At 42.0% G+C, this 9,291-nt stretch overlaps 1 long non-coding RNA gene across 1 annotated transcript; it reads right to left on the bottom strand.

Moving 5' to 3' along the window:
• Positions 1-1,663: 1,663 nt before the first annotated feature.
• Positions 1,664-3,265, bottom strand: LOC133780604 (uncharacterized). The gene is made up of 3 exons (XR_009869441.1): positions 3,188-3,265; positions 2,359-2,433; positions 1,664-1,917 (listed from the first exon to the last, which is right to left on the bottom strand). It is a non-coding gene; the product is annotated as an uncharacterized LOC133780604 (long non-coding RNA).
• Positions 3,266-9,291: the final 6,026 nt, after the last annotated feature.

Below are 9,291 nucleotides of genomic sequence, written 5' to 3'. Positions count from 1 at the left end.
ATGACCTGTTCGATCAGTTGCAGGGAAAGAAGGTATTCTTGAAGATTGATCTTTGATCTGGCTATCACCAACTGAGGATCAAGGACGAGGATATACCGAAGACGACCATCTAAATGAGGTATGGGCATTATGAGTTTTTGGTCATGTCATTTGGTTTGACGAATGCCGCAGCAGCATTCATGGACATGAAGAACATGGTGTTCAAGGAATTCTTGGATCATTCTGTGATTGTCTTCATCGATGACCTCTTGGTTTACTCCAGTTCAGAGGCAGAGCATGAACACCATCTTTGATAGGTGTTACAGAGATTGAGAGAGCATCGGTTGTATGCCAAGTTTAAGAAGTGTGAGTTCTGGCTACCAGAAGTAACATTCCTTGGACACATTGTTAGTGAAGATGGGATTAAGGTGGATCTAGCTAAGGTGGAGGTAGTGAGAGATTGGCCGAGGCCAAGGAATGCCTCAAAGGTCAGAAGCTTCCTTGGATTAGCGGGATATTATAGACGGTTGGTGGAAAGGTTCTCGAAGATTGCTACATTGATGACAGAATTGACACGGAAGAATTTGAAGTTCATCTGGTCAGACAAGTGTCAGAATAGCTTCAAGGAACTGAATCGACAGTTGATTACTGCTCCTGTGTTGAGTCTTCCTTCGAAGGGAGGGAAGTTTGTGGTATATTTTGACGCATCGAGATTGGGATTGGGATGCATGTTGATGTAGAATGAGAAGGTTATTGCTTATGTGTCACGGCAGCTGAAGGAGTATGAGCAGCGGTACCCTACCCATGATCTGGAGTTAGCAGCAGCGGTATTTGCAATGAAAATTTGGTGACATTACTTGTATGGAGAGAAGTGCTAGATATACACTAATCATAAGAGCTTGAAGTCTTTCTTCATCCAGAACGACTTGAATATGAGGCAGAGACGTTGGTTGTAGTTGGTGAAGGACTATGATTGTGATATCCTTTACCACCCAGGGAAAGCCAACATAGTGGCAAATGCGTTGAGCCGGAGGGGCCCAGGACAATTATTTAGCTCTAAACAAATATCAAAGGAGTTGCCATAAGAGATGGCTAGAGCGAGGATAGTGTAACGCCCTGGCTACTCCAAGACCATTACTGTGAACTTTGAATCGTGCTTAATTGGGTAACTGAGTTACTTGGTGTTATTAATAGGTTAAGGTGAAAAACCAATCAAAAAGGAAAGGATATATTTTATTTAAAACATAAAACAGTTCATGGGCCCATAAAATCGTTTACAAGTTATTTACAATGCAAAATGGTCATTGCAGTATAAAATTTACAACCTGCCGACCTAAGCGGCAAAATAGGGTTAACCCCCTAGTTCCTCTGAGAACTCCTTGGCCGTGGTGGTCAAGCGGTTGCGTATGTACACATCACCACCTAAGCTCTCCACTCAAAGCTGGGTGAGCTTTTCTTTCCCTTTACCTGCACCACATAACATCCATGAGCCAAAGCCCAACAAGAAAACTCATTACTGCATCAATATAATATCAAATGATGATCATGATAATCATCCAGAGTGTAACGCCCTGGATAGCCAAGACCGCTACACTGTGTACTTATAAAGGTGCAAGACTCGCTAGTCAAGTCATTGATTTGGAAACGTGTCACTAGACATGTAAGATCTATGGTTAAAAAAAGGTTTCGGTCTCAAAAGACTCATTTCATATATTTAAACTGTAATAAACAAGGGATCCCATAAACACAAAGTTAAACTAAGTTTACAGATTTCCAAAAGTACATAAGTATCCACTAGCCATACTAAGGCAAAACAGACAGTCTTTAGGTTCCATGTCCTTGCCTAGATCTCAACCGTGGCAGCCGAGCACCTAGCTATGTACATTCCGCTCGCCGAGCTCTCCAGTCAGGGCTGATCTAACTTGCCCTTGCCTTTACCTGCACCACATAACACCCATGAGCCAAGGCCCAGCAAGAAAACATCACAGATAACTCAAACAATAATAACAGACAAATAGCTCAATATGCATGTATACTCACTAGTTAGTCCACAACAGATAATCAACATATACAGTCCAATACAAGATACATTCTACCACATATACTGCTCATATCACATAAAAATCAGGGCCGACGACTTAGGCCACGCCCTCTGTTTAACCCACTGACTCTGGCCCGCTTAAACCAAGCTCAGTGCATAATAAGCTGTCCTCGGCTACCAGTGGCCGAGCCGCGCCCTGTGCGCTAGTGAGACCCTTGGCACCCTTTGGCCGTTGGTTCACTAAATGGCTTGCATGGCATAATACCATCCTTTCAAGCTTTTACAATAGGGAGCCCTTAGTCCCATCTCATATAATCAACCAGGTGCAGTTTTCTTACCTTTAGCTTTCAGATGAGTTAGTTACGGGCGATACTCCTTGAGCGCGATCCGATCCTCGAGCCCTAGCTTAACACCTAGTCACAACCATGAAGAAAGACACCATTAACAACCTTAAATAAGCTTCCAAGACAAGTTCTAGTACTCGGAACATTGAACTTCACCAAATATGGTAAAAGACTCAACCCCAAGCACCCTAGGTTAAATTCCCAAGTCTAAAATCTTAAAATCCCAAAATCCCTTAAGGGCCGCGGCATAGGCCACCCATGCCGCGGCATGGCCCCCAAATAGAGCCATCCAAGGCACAAAAATAGGTAAGGGCCGCGGCATTGCTTGGACCATGCCGCGGCCCGCCCTCCTTCCTCAGCATGCAACAACCTTGAAGGGCCGCGGCTCACCAAGAACCATGCCGCGGCCTGACCCTTCGAACCCAGAAAAAACCACCATTTTCAATCTCTAAACCTCACCTTAAGATATCCCAAAGCCCCCAACTTAAAACCAATTAACTCCCAACTTCTTTTACTTGATCTAAGCAACATAATTCCCAAGAAAACACAGTCTATCACACTCTAATCCTCTCCTTTCCATTTCTGAAACCCAAGTGCTACAAACACCTAAACCAGCCACTCAAACACAATCTAGAACCTCTAAACTTGGAGTTAGAACTCACCTTTGCTGTAGAATCACTTCACCAAGCTGTGGCCAAGCTAGGTCCCCAAGTTCCCTTCTTAATTCTGCCTTAGAACATCACAACTAAACTTGCTTAAGCACTTAACCAAAACCCAGCTAAAACTCTTAATTCAACCACAGAAAACAGAGTTAGATGCTTACCTTAAATCTTGCTCCAGTTCCTTGATTAAACCCCTGAGCTAGACTCCCAAATCCACTCTACAAATCTCAGAATTCCAACTTGCTTCTCCCTTAAGTGTTCTGTGTTTTTCTCTCCTTGGTTTCCTTTGAGCGTGTAAGTGAGCTGAGAGAAAATGCTTAGTCGGTTTGTGTTTTTCTTCTAAAGGATTCCTTAAGTCTAACTTATCCATTAAGTTAATCCCGAGGCTCGGGGTACCGGAACCGTCCCCGAGGCCGAAATGGTAAAATCCCCCAATATTCTCGCCTAGACACCCTAACCTCAAATATATCTCCAATTATTTATTTTCATCACCCGATAGTCTAAATCACTACTTGATACCTAAAATACCCCTGACTTGCCTGAAGTTAATTATAATACCCCATTATGACTTTTCTCGCTATCTAGCCCTAGGATCGCCTCGAGTCGCCGGCTGCAGATTTATCCACATCATAATGTGGTTCTCGCATATATCACATATCATATTACCACATAATATTATCAATTATCATATAAGCATCATTAAACATATAATAACTCATTAAATCACAATTATTCCAGTAATGCCCTCCTGGCACACTAATCAACGCCCTTAAGCCTTATTAGTGAATTTGGGTCATTACACAGAGCTTATAGCCCTAAACAAATGAGTGACTGATGTCATAAGACACTAATGTGGGTTCTGCACCCTTTACAAATGAGTGACAGAGTCACTATCTTAAAACAGATAAGTGACTGATGAGCGAGTCACTAATCTAAATCAGATGAGTGACCATGGAGTCACTAGTGTGGGTTCCGTACCCTTAGCCATGTGACGGTGCAGTCACCTGGGCCTTCTGGCCCTGGCTCTAAGTTACTAGTCATGGAACTAGACAAGCGATTTTAATTTTCATCGAATTTGGGGTCGGTCCGGCATTAATCCTCATGGGGAGTTATTCAATGCCAATTTTGATTAGATCTAATCTTTATCGGCTTGCAATAAACACGTTAAAGCCATTCTTGACTCTTAAGCCAATACCATAAGACCAGTGCTCAGTACTACTGCCGAACTTGACTTGTAAGTCACAGCATCACAGTTACTACTGACACCACTACTGATTCTGACTAATAAGTCAGTGCCATTCACAAGTAAGCAAGATTTTCTAAGCATTTGATATGCAATCAATGTCCACATTTAAACACTCAACATGCCTCATGAATAACCACGCATGTCACATATGGTGTGCAACTTTGTTACCTTTGATTCCAGCGTGAATAATAAAATAATGACCCTTGAGAACGATCAATCCTTTGATCCCTTAGCAATTACCTATTCATAACCAAACATGGAATTCCATCAATAAATTGAGTAATAAAAGTTCCCAGACCAAGACCTAGCCTCCAAGGACATCAAATCCTACTAAACCTGGTAGTAGGAACGATCCCAAGGCCTAAGGTTTGAGTTTCCATGATCAAAACACTACTTTGGCCGCAAATGCCCTCAAGCGTTGCGGCCCACCTCCCCAAGCGCTGCAGCCCCCAGCCTTGATAGAGGCGCTAGCCTCAAGCACCTGCCCCAAGCGCCGCAGCTCCCAGGCCCTTCAGCACTACCACTCACATGCACCAAACTCGGACCGCGGCCCGACCTAGAAACTCAACCATAACCTCATTTTTCCACTTTTAAATCCTTCCAAAAACCTACTCAAACATCTCCAAATCCAAAATTCAAAGTTTCCAAACATCCCAATGATCCAAAATTATCAAATCCCGAGGCTCAAACAAATCAAAAACTCATCAACACATAAAATCCAAATCAGAGCTTAGAAACTCAAAAATTCAAAACTTAAAGCTTGGATTACCTTTGATTATGTTGTTTCTCGCTAAATCCATCGGTTAAAAAGCTTCTAATCTTTCCTAGAATCACTATGCCTCAATCCTCACTTGATTCTGAATCCTAAAACTCAAGTTTTCTTTGAAAATGCGACGAATAGTAAAAAGGGATAACCGAAGAAAGAGAAAAGGTGTTTGAACGTAGTTTTCCTTCTGACAGGTTACTTCAAGCTTAAGTAATCTCAAGTAAATCCTAATGTTCAGGGTTCCAAAAACAACATCGGGGGAAAAATAGTCAAAAATCATAGAATTTCCTCCTGATCTCACTAACTCCCAATATATCATCAAATAATCATTCTCATTATCCAATATCCAAATAATTGACCCCGTTATGAAAAAATAGCCAACTTGTATCCTAAGATGGTCTCATGCCGAATAGCTCGAACATATCCACATAATAATGCGATCTCATCCATAAATCACAAACATGCACCAAAATATACAAATATGCCCTCAACGGGCCAAATTACCAAAATGACCTTATGATTAAATGTGGACCCACATGCATGCATTTAACATCATATAATAATATAACTCACATAATCATTTAATGTCATAATAATTCAATTAAGGCCCTCCCGGCCTACTAATCCAACCATTAAATCTCATTAGGGATTTTGGGGCATTACAGATATAGTTGGTTGTGGGCCGGTTGGCCACCTCACAGTCGACCCTTTTAGAGAGGATAAGAGGGGGTCAGTTGGAAGATTCTTAATTGCAGGAAGTTAGAGGAAATGTTCGAAATGGAGTGGCTAAGGACTATTCTATTTTAGAGACAGACTTACAACGGTGTAAAGGTGAATTTGTGTCTCGATAGATGTGGATATTAGATGAGAGATACTTGATGAATCCCATACTAAACTATACTCACTCCATCCAGGCACCACAAAGATGTATCGAGATCTATGGACATTATACTGGTGGCCTGGGATGACGAGGGATGTAGTGGAGTACGTGGCCAAGTGTTTGACCTATCGGCAGGTGAAGGCTGAGCACCAGCGACCAGCGGGGTTGCTACAGCCTTTGTGTATTCCCGAATGGAAGTGGGAGGACATTACTATGGATTTTGTGGGAGGTCTACCCAGGACAGTGGGGTTGCATGACTTGGTATGGGTGATAGTAGATAGATACACCAAGTCAGCTCATTTTCTTCCAGTGAGGATGACCTATACTGTGGATCAGTATGCGAAGTTGTACGTGAGGGATTTTGTATGTCTCCATGGGGTTCCTAAATCTATAGTATCAGACTGGGATCCCGTATTCACCTCCAAGTTTTGGGGTGGTTTGCAAAAGGCTATGGGGACTCAATTAAAGTTCGGTATAACCTTTCATCCCTAGACAGATGGACAGTCTGAGAGGATGATTCAGATATTGGAAGACATGCTTAGGGCATGTGTATTGGACTTTGAGGGGTCTTGGAGTAAGTACCTTCCGTTGATTGAGTTTTCATACAACAACAGTTATCAATAAACGATTAGAGTAGATCCAATGAGATGTTGTATGAAAGGAGATGTAGATCGCCCATTCATTGCGATGAGATGGGTGAGAGGAAATATTGGGGACCAGAGTTGGTCCAGAAGACTAGTGAAGCTATTGAGAAGATACGAGCTCAAATGCTCGCTTCGCAGAGCAGACAGAAAAGCTACGTTGATCCTAAGCGTAGGGATGTGGAGTTCTAGGTAGGGGACCACATGTTTCTATGATTGTCACCACTACGAGGGATGAGGAGGTTTTGGTTTAAAGGGCAAGCTAAGCCCTAGATTCATAGAACCTTTTGAGACCCTGGAGAGGATTGGGCTAGTGGCCTACAGGTTAGCACTGCCACCATCGTTATAAGGGGTTCACGAAGTATTCCACATTTCTATGCTTTGGAAGTACGTCTCAGACACGAATCATGTGCTGAAGTATGAGGATTTGGAGTTGCAGAAAAAATTATCATATAAGGAACGACCGGTTCAGGTCCAAGAAAGGAAAGACAAGGTTCTACGGAACAAGACGATTCCTCTAGTCAAAGTGTTGTGGAGGAATAGCAAGGTTGAGGAGGTGACCTGGGAGCTTGAGTAAGCTATGCAGGATTAGCATCCTGAGTTATTCAAGTAAATTTTGAGGACGAAATTCTCAGTAGGAGGGGATAGTTGTAATGACCCAAAATTGCTAATAGGGATTCGTGCCTTGATTACCATGCCAGGAGGGCATAATTGGTTTATATGTGTGTTTAATTGGTTAATGTGGGACTATGTGGCACACATGATTAATATGATTATATGGTTATGTGATATGCACGTTTATGAGTATTAAATATGCATGTGGGCCTTTTTATGCTTATAAGGGCATATTTGTAATTTTGCCCGTTAAGGGCATAAATGTGATTTTATGTGATATATGGTTGAGACCATATTATTATGTGGATATATTTGCAATATATGGCTCGAGACGGTCCTAGTGAGCGGATTAGAGAAATAGTCACAGCGGGGTTTAAATACCCGGCTCGGGGGAGCCTGGGGTTATTGTTGGGAATTTAGAGAATATTTTGGGATCTATTGGGTAATGAATAAGTGTTTGATAATTAATTAGACATGACAGGGTTAATTGGTTAATAGTAGGAACATTTGAGGAATTAGCGAGAACTGTAACGCCCTACTTCCTCAGAGTCGTTACCAAGTGAGTTTAAAACGTGCAATTAACTCACCAATCGAGGTTTTATGTTAAAAGTGTAGCTAAACCATAATAAAAGTCAAACAATTTGAAAATAAAATCATCCAATGAAAATTATAAAGCAATATACATTTGGGATCCCAAAATATTATTTAGAAATATTTACAACTCAAAAATATAATTAAAGTCGACTAAACGACAAAATCAAGTTTAGTACAAACATCTCCCAAAAATGCCCCTGGCCGTGGCAGCCAGGCAGGCCAAACATGTACACATCGCTTCATGCTCTCCGTACTCATGGTTGGTCGACTTTCCCCTTGCCCTTACCTGCACCATAGAGCACCCATTAGCTGAAGCCCAGCAAGAAAACTCCACACAAGCAAATAACATATGCATAACCATCAATTAACACATAACAAAACTACCAATAGGCTAAACACAAATAGCCATGCCATCCCAGGTGCTTTACCAGGCCCTGGGTTCATGGTTTACAATGTGAGGATATCCCAGGTATCCTATAGGGTCTTACCATGGATACTCGCACTCCGCGTGCTTAACGTTGCTCCCGGCCTCTTGCTGTACTCGGCCTTGCCGTTCTCGGCTTTCACCGTTCGCGATCCTCACCGTTCTCGACCTTTGCCATTCTCGGCACTTGTCATTCATTCACGTATATGCACACATAGCATAATTAAACAAATACTTAAACATGTATAAACATAATCTATGGGGTAGGCCCTACTACACAATCATATAAGGTCGTGCCCTGCAACACAAATTATAGGGCCTCGCCCTGCTCTATGGGTACAACAATTTTCTTACCTGTGTCCCAAGCTTTCCAGGAACCGATGTCCCGAGCACAGTCCCCTAGTCCAAGCCTCGTTGAAAACCTAGTCACAATGTATCAACAACATCCATCCATCAAGTTCTAATCCATTAAATTACTTTGGGTCATAATTCTAGTCTCCGGGACCTTGAATTCTATCAATCCAGGTGATAAAATCCATCCTGAGCCTTAACTTTTGGAATCTCGAGCCTAAACCACCTTGGAGTCCAAAAACACACTAAGTGTCGTAAACCCATGCCGAAGCCCGCCTCAACCAGAAGCCAATTTACCACAAAACCAACCTAACCATCCAATTCATTTATCACAAAAGTCCTAGAACAGTCCCAGCAACAAAACCTAACAAAATCTAGCTTTAAAACTCATCATATCCCAATTCCAATCTCCAACTTCAAAACCTCAAGAAAACTAGAAACCTAGCAAATAATCACATAATTAATTAGCTAAAATCACAATTTAAAGCTCACCTTAGCCTCTGCTTGAATCCACAAATTAATACTGAGTTAATCCCCAAGTTTAGAGATCTAAATCCTTGCTTGATCTTCAATGTTCCCCTTGGTATGGCTTAGAGAGAGAGAGAGAGAGAGAGAAAAGGTTTGGGTCAGTTTCCCTTAGTTTTTGAGTGGTTTTGTTTTACTTAGCTTAAGTCTCTAAGGTTACCTCAAAGACTCGGGGTACCGAAAACGTCCTCGAACGCAAAATGGTAAATTTCCCCAATATTCC

Source organism: Humulus lupulus, chromosome 5 (genome assembly GCF_963169125.1).
Source record: "Humulus lupulus chromosome 5, drHumLupu1.1, whole genome shotgun sequence".
Classification (NCBI taxonomy): domain Eukaryota; kingdom Viridiplantae; phylum Streptophyta; class Magnoliopsida; order Rosales; family Cannabaceae; genus Humulus; species Humulus lupulus.
The sequence above is the reverse complement of the archived record's forward strand: the minus strand, read 5'-3'. Positions and strand labels throughout refer to the sequence as shown.